Raw genomic sequence first — 8362 nt, forward strand, 5'->3', positions numbered from 1 at the left:
CTGCCTTGTGGGTCTGTCAGCTGGTGAGCAGACAACTAGAAAATATAATGGCGGATGATACCTGGCACATCCAGCGGGGAGAAGCTGGTTCTCGCCCTCCACACCTGAGCACCTGACAGTGGGCCTCCCACCACCCCCAGCCCCTGGTTTAGGATCGTAGTCAGGTTCATGGTGCCACGGCCATCCCTAGGGGGGCAACAAGCCTAGACATGGGATGAGGGGATGTTTGGGGGGCGGCTTCCTGGAGAAGCGAGAACTTAATGATGAGTTCATATTCAGTGAAGGGAGGTCTCCAGGGACGGGCGGTAAGATGGAGAAGGAAGTGCGGGGGGATGGCGAGGTTTTCAGGCAGAGAGAACAGTAACACACGCAGGCCCTGAGGACAGAGAGATGGAGGGAAAGGGAGGTAGTTTAGTGGGCCTGGGGAATTTGCAGACCACTTGGGGCCGGAGAGGGAGGCCAGTGTGGAGCCCCAGGCCTAAACCAGGCAAGAAATTCAGTGACCTGAATTCAGGAGGTGAGAACGAAGACGCCAGACCGTTAGACGTGAGGGAACTTCCAAACACCATATTGTAGTCTTTAAGTTAGGCAGGATCAAAGAGAATGTTGGCTCCCAATTGTCTAGATCTTTGAAACCATATGGTTCTGCCTGTGAAATCTAATACGAGGTTGGCTGCAACAGCAAGTGTCTTGCAGCCAAAGCACTGACGGGTGACACCTAACACTCACAGCCAGTGGGGAGAAGCCGGTCCTCCCCTCTGTACCTAAGCACCTCACAGAGGGTCTCCCATCACCCCCAACCCCCAGTTCAGGACGGTAGGAAGGTTTCAGTGTTTACTTCCTACCTCCACCTTTTGATTTGCATTTCAAAAGAAAAGTAAATTTTGTTTAAAGCAAAAGTACTGTCCTGGGTTATCTAAATATCCCCTGGGAAGTTGAAGCTCGAGGGCAGGTGGTGAGCACTGTGTAGCTATCCAGGACACGGGCTATGCTTATGACTGCGCTTTGGGAGCACATACGTAAAATGCGATTATTAGTTCCACGAAGGAATGCTTTGCTAGAAGGCCAGTTTCCCGCACAGGCTGAAACCACAAGAACCCTGTCCGTTGCAAACTCTTGTCTCAGTGACGGGCAGCTCAGGACGGTGACACAGCTCCGGGAAAGGCAGCGCCTTCCCGCTCCCTTCTGTCGCCTCCCTCTGACTACTCCTCTTTCCTCACGTGGCACTGAGACCCTTCCTTTTGCTTTCCCGTACTGGCCCAGTCCGCTGCCTTCAGCCTGTCGCTCTCTCACTGTATATGGTCAAATGGCCACTGAAGAAAAATTTTAAAATTGGTCAAAATCATTAGCTACTAATGAATCTTTTTAAGCTAAATTTGTCTCAGTGGGTATGGTTCTGACAACGCAGGAAGCAAAATGTTTCATAGATTTAATCCCATTTCTTTCACAAGAAATGTATATCTGTATACGGTGGTATAGTTCAGTTAAGAACCCAACTTTTCTTGACCGTTTTCTACGTGGGCCCTGTGCTGGATCCGGGGCTTCCAAGGACATTCCTACTCCGTTCTCGCCCTTTGCGGATGCACACCCCGCTCTGGGGGAGGGATTACAACAACACGACATCGGTCCCGCACAGCGCAGGGAAGGTGTGAGACGTCCTGCAGAAAATTCAGAGAAACCCTTTCTTATGAGAGGGAAGACACTTCTGCTGAATGTTTCAGCATCAAGTCCTCTTTCACTGGCATTTGAGTGGGGAGCGTGCATGCACACCAAATAAGAAAATATGATGGGGATTTTCTGGAGAAAGTGAAGAGAGGAAAGAACTTTGTGATAAGACAATCTGGGGGCTCTAAAGAATCCCTAATTTTCCATGAGGCCCTGGGGCCCATCTTGGTCCAGGAGGAAGCTCGCCAGCCCCTCTAATCTGTAATAATATCATCTTTATAGACCAATGGTCCTTCCTTTGTTTGGGATCATTGACCCCACGATAACCTGATGAAGCTGGAAATCCTCTCCTCAGGAAAAAAAATATGCTCACCTAATTTTTTGTGTAAATTGGAAGAAAATTTTTCTCCTCCAAAATTCTATGAAGAATGCATAAACTCCCTGACACCCATCCACGGAATCCTATTTAAGAAACCCTGTTCCACACTGAACTCCCACAAGGTAGGGAACAGGTGGGAGATATCATCATATTCTTGTTTTATTCCTACTTTCTGGCAGAGGGTCTACAAAAAAAATTTTAACGAACATTAAATAGTAATAATACAATTGATATTATCATCTAGCATTTATTAAATGATTACCAGTTGCAAATTTTTTTTTCTAAGCAAAATATAGCTAATTTAATCTTCACAGCATCCTTTGAGGTAGACGTTATTATCTCCCTTTTATAGATGAGAAAATTGGTCAGAGAAGTTGCATAAGAAATGAATGAATTAATTAAAATCCTTTCCAGGTATCTTAAACCTAGCAGACCAAGGTTTAAGTTGTATCTTTAAGTTCTTCTAAGGTACCTACCTAAATTTAGTTGGGAGATAGTAACTCCAAATTTCCCATAAAGAAAATAACTTATGCCATTCCACAGCGAAGAAAAAATGAAAAAAAAGAGAAAGAATGCTGTGAAGTTCCAGCTTTCCCTGTTCCATAGATTATGAACACCAGCAATTTCCCTACACGGTTTCTCATTCACCCCCTATTATTAAAAACAAAAAGTCTGTCCTGTGATTACCAAGGCAAAAGTTCCAAACACCTAAGATAAGCAAATCTCAGTATGGAGTTAATTTTTAATGGTGGACCACAGATTCTTCCCAACGGACTAACATTTCCCAACAGAGAAATGCACACTATTATTTGATTTTTGACTCTATCTTCTTTCTCAATTGGTAATTTTATTATGATTTGTCGTTGCCCTATTTTCCCCATTTCTAGTTCTCTATTACTTTCACTTAAGTTCTCCCTAACCTATAAGCTTGATGAGCTGTCTAAAGCAGCTCATAGACAAAGCAGGAAAGATAATAAAAATAAGAGGGGCTTCCCTGGTGGCGCAGTGGTTGAGAATCTGCCTGCCAATGCAGGGGACACGGGTTCGAGCCCTGGTCTGGGAAGATCCCACATGCCACAGAGCAACTGGGCCCGTGAGCCACAATTACTGAGCCTGCGCGTCTGGAGCCTGTGCTCCGCAACAAGAGAGGCCGCGATGGTGAGAGGCCCGCGCACCGCGATGAAGAGTGGTCCCCACTTGCCGCAACTAGAGAAAGCCCTCGCACAGAAACGAAGACTCAACACAGTCATAAATAAATAAATAAATAAATAAAAGAACGTGAATTTCTTTAAAAAAAAAAAAAAAAAAAATAAGAGGATTTTCCAGGTGGGTTCTCTCAAGCTCTCAGCTCTCTCATTAGAATAAAGATTTTACAGTTACATCTGCATACTTCTTTTTTTTAAAAAATGTTTATAAAAGGGGAAAATAGAAAAGGGTCCGAGATATGGGATCACTCTTCACCCTCCACCATCCAGATGTGCAGAGGCATTAGAGAATGGTACAAAGACCCATGGTGAGGCTGAGTGTGAGTGCACTGGAGCAGAACACTCCAACTCCCTTTATAAAAGCAACAAAAGCATCTGTCTTTACCTATAAATGTGCCAGGCTAAAAGTATGCATCCCATATTTATACATTGTATTGTACTTCATTGAGATTCAATTAGTTAATAAGAATTAAGGAAAGCACACAACTAATCACTGGTCTCTAAACAACCAACCTCTAGCTCAAATAAGGCAAGAGGACAAGGGGAGAAAAGTCCATTCCACCTCATGTTGCTGTAAAATTGCTCTAGGAGTTATATTTTTATTAAAATTCTCTAATGTTTTGTATTTTCTAATTAGTAAATGCTGTCCAACATTTATCTATCTGTAAGTGAACATCTGTATGGGATTGTTAAATAAATGAGCAAGTGACTAAGATTATGGCACGGGCTCTGAGTGACTTCTGTTTCCAGAACAACAATTCACGTTATATTTGGACTAAGAAGAATGAACCATGTAAAATCAGCCCAGGATGATGACCCACTTGTTATAGAATAGGAAAGTCAGAGGAAAAAAAGATGCCAAAAAACCTAAATATTTAAAGTGGAAAATTTCCTTATAAATTAGAAAATCGATGTTTGAAATTATACCCATATCAGGTTACTCGAGGGGCAGTTCCAAGGCAAATAAAGTGTCTGCAAGAAGTCATCCTGGTTCCTACACTTGATCTTAGCCAAAAGGCCAAGAAGCGATTCATCCTGGTTCCTGAGTTAGCACCATTATTCTCTATATGCAAAGATAATAAATCAATATCCTGAAGAAAAGAGGACAATTTTCTATTTATTAGCTTTCTCATGGGAATGAACTGAGTCATTCAAAAGAAATTTTGTGTTGTGTTTATGTCATTAAAAGACATACCGGTCAGAATGGCCATCGTCAAAAAATCTACAAACAATAAATGCTAGAGAGGGTGTGGAGAAAAGGGAACACTCCTACACAGTTGGTGGGAATGTAAACTGGTATAGCCACTATGGAGAACAGTATGAGGGTTCCTTAAAAAAATAAAAATAGAGCTACCATATGATCCAGCAATCCCACTCCTGGGCATACATCCAGAGAAAACCATAATATGAAAAGATACCTGCACCCCAATGTTCATTGCAGCACTGTTTACAATAGCCAGGACATGGAAGCAACCTACATGTCCACCAACAGAGGAATGGATAAAGAAGATGTGGTACATATATACAATAGAATATTACTCTGCCATAAGAAAGAATGAAATAATGCCATTTGCAGCAACATGGATGGACCTAGAGATTATCATACTGAGTGAAGTCAGACAGAGAAAGGTAAATATCATATGATATGGCTTATATGTGGAATCTAAAAAAAAAGGTGCAAATGAACTTATCTACAAAACAGAAATAGAGTCACAGATGTAGAAAACAAACTTATGGTTACCAGGGGTAAGCGGGGGAGGAATAAATTGGGAGATTGGGATTGACATATACACACTTCTATATATAAAATAGGTAACTAATAAGGACCTACTGTACAGCACAGGGAACTCTACTCAAAACTCTGTAATGACCTATATGGGAAAAGATTCTAACAAAGAGTGGATGTGTGTCTATGTATAACTGAATCACTTTGCTGCACACCTGAAACTAACATGAAGTTGTAAATCAACTATACTCCATTGAAAATTTTTTAAAAAGACATGATTACCTACTTAAAGAAATCCTTCCTTACAAGACCTGTATGTTGCTAAGAGTGGAAAGCAAATAACTCGCTCTCAGAGCAAGGGCCTCAGTGGCAAACCCACCACACATCATCTGTCTGGAGATGGATAGCAAGCATGATCAAGGCACCAGGCACCCTCCATGTATGCGAGACAGAGCAAGAGCAAGGCAGGTGAGCCCTTTGGCCTGAGACACACATCAGGGGAGATGCTTGGGAAACAGCTCACCAGGTAAGCAAGGTGATTTCAGCAGGGGACAGGGTCTACTTGGAAAATGGCCCAAGGTACTCGGACAGAATGTCTAAGGGAGGCTAAACTGAATTTGGACGTAGGAAAAGATCTCTCTAAGAAATGGGACTTGAGTTGGACAGGGTGATGAAATAAAATTTCTAATTTAAGCGTGATGAAATAAAATTTCTAATTTAAGGCAGGATCAGAAAAATTAAACATAAAATTCTCTCTCTGTGTTTCTTTGGCCTCCCCCGCCCCCAATGTGCAGTGCGCATCTGCATTACACATTAACTACAGCTCCTTGATGGTGGGAGTGCGTGCTCTACCGTAAAGCTTCTGATGCTAGCAATGTAATTTCTTTAAAGAAGAGCGTTCTTTCCCATCTCTGTAGGGGTCATGGTGACTTGCTGCTCGCTGTGTATGTGCTTACCTGGACTATGTATCCTTGATGAACTTTATATAAAATATCAGTATGTCATTTTGATATACGATCCTCTGTCTCAAAAATGTGTATGACTGTGCCTTCGACTTCTAACAGGGGCAACAGTTCTCAGAGCTTTCCGAGAATCTGCTTCCCAGGTTATAATCCTTAGTTTGGCTTGAATAAAATTCCTTTTTTTTTTTTTCTTCTTAATGTGATTGTTAATTGAATTTTCGTCGTCCAAGTTAAGGAGCTCATTACGCAAAGATCTAGAAGGAAGAACGCTCCTGGCAGAAGGTACCCAGACTGTGAGGTGGGAGGAGGCAGCCGTTTATGATTCCTGTCCTGCGATTATTGGCGTTATGAGTAATTCACCCCTTCTCACTCTCCAAAGTGTCCGTATTCTCTCCACAGGTTTTAAAGTCAGCCTTTAGCTCAGCGTCCATCTGGGAAACCAAGCTGTATGGATGGCGATGGGCTGGTCTCCTGCCCTCCAGCTTCCAGCTGGGTTGGTCCAGGAAGAGCCCTGGCAGGTGATGGACAGTAGGGGGGAGGCCAGGGAGACTTGAGAGTTTATTCCCCCAGCTCCCTCCCTGCAAAGGCCTGTTGTATCCTCCACTGAAAGGCCAGACAGCTGTCTTCACACAGTTTCCCCATCTCCAGGTCCCAGGAAGCTCTCCCTCCGGTTACCCCCTTAGGCTCCCAGGTACCAACAGGCTGCCTGCTGTTAGCGTTGTCCCTTCCAGTTTCCCTACAACCAACCTGCATCTTTGGAAATAGTCTCTTTATGAAAATTTCCTCAATTTTCCCAGTGTGAGGGTGCGTCATTTTCGGCTAGCAAGCTGGTTGATTGACAGAGACAGACACAGAGAAAAGCACAAAGACAGAGAGGAAGAGAAAAGGGGTCACCAAAATATTTCCAGTGCTTATTTCTGCAGAACAAAAATATAGGTGATATTTGTGAGAAGGCCTTATGTTTACATTTTGAACATTTTTTATTTTTTCTCCATTTAGCATGTGTTTAGTATCTAGAGAAATGGTACAAAATAAGGTGCAAATTTGTTGAACAAACTAATAACTTATTGAAATACTCTTTTCCTACCTCTAGAATCAGACTTCATGCTCAAATTTGATACATGTTCAAACTAAAATGTGCCGCTTAAGAGCGTATGTTTAGTTTGAAGAACATTGATTTTATACTTGCCATTTATTGAAACATCACTATGACATTCTGTGTCATTATTTTATTTAATCCTTACAACAACTACAAGATAAATGTTATTAACCCCACATTATAGGAAAGAAAAATAGCTCAGAGAAATTATATTACCTGCCCAAGGCCATTTAGGTAAGAAGAGGCAAAGCCAAAATTGAAACTCATACTCTCAGCCATCACACTACACTTCTTCCCATAAATAATATAAAAATAAACATAGACAAGTTAATTAAAGCATGGCATCGAATGCCTTTGAGAACAGACTGGTTTTTTGTTCTAAGTAAAAAAAAATTAATTGGCCTTTTGATTATGCAAATATAGAGTTAGAAAAAATTCTATTCTCTCTGTCTTTAGAGAATGGGTCTTGGATAGTAGAGCTATGCTCAGGATATTCCTATTAAAAGTGACCCCATCAGGGCTTCCCTGGTGGCGCAGTGGTTGAGAATCTGCCTGCCAGTGCAGGGGACACGGGTTCAAGCCCTGGTCTGGGAAGATCCCACATGCCGCGGAGCAACTGGGCTCGTGAGCCACAATTACTGAGCCTGCGCGTCTGGAGCCTGTGCTCCGCAACAAGAGAGGCCGCGATAGTGAGAGGCCCGCGCACCACGATGAAGAGTGACCCCCGCTTGCCACAACTAGAGAAAGCCCTCGCACAGAAACGAAGACCCAACACAGCCATTAATTAATTAATTAATTAATTAAAAAAAAAAAAGTGACCCCATCAAAAAAAAAAGTGACCCCAGAGCTAAGAGACATGGTGACACCCAAGATTAAGGAGAAAAACTCAGCAGGCTACCCCTGATAGAGAGACCAGGCCCCTAAATTCCTAGAGTCCTATCTACTGCGTAATGTTTGCATCTTTTCTGCATTGTAATACCTGATTGTTATTCCCCAGCCTTCAGTAGATCTAGTTAAGAATTATAGTTTGTTCTCATCTAGCCTGAGGTGAATTAACTGTAATAATCTGTTTCCTCACTTAAGAGAAAGTGACTTAAGTAAGAGAAGGCCAGCAGGGCTGTGGCGCAGTGGTCCAGAGCAAGACCCCCAGCTGGGGGCAGTGACCTCCAGAATCAATCTTTGGAGCATGTACACATTTCCTAGTGATTCTCAAAGATACACGGGGCGACAACCCTGGTATAAGACTGGATTCCCTATAGTCAAGCAAGATGGGGGTGGAAGGGGGGAAGTTTATCACATAAGTTTGAGCATAAAAAAGAAAATATG

Source organism: Balaenoptera musculus, chromosome 17, assembly GCF_009873245.2.
Source record: "Balaenoptera musculus isolate JJ_BM4_2016_0621 chromosome 17, mBalMus1.pri.v3, whole genome shotgun sequence".
In the NCBI taxonomy this organism is placed as follows: domain Eukaryota; kingdom Metazoa; phylum Chordata; class Mammalia; order Artiodactyla; family Balaenopteridae; genus Balaenoptera; species Balaenoptera musculus.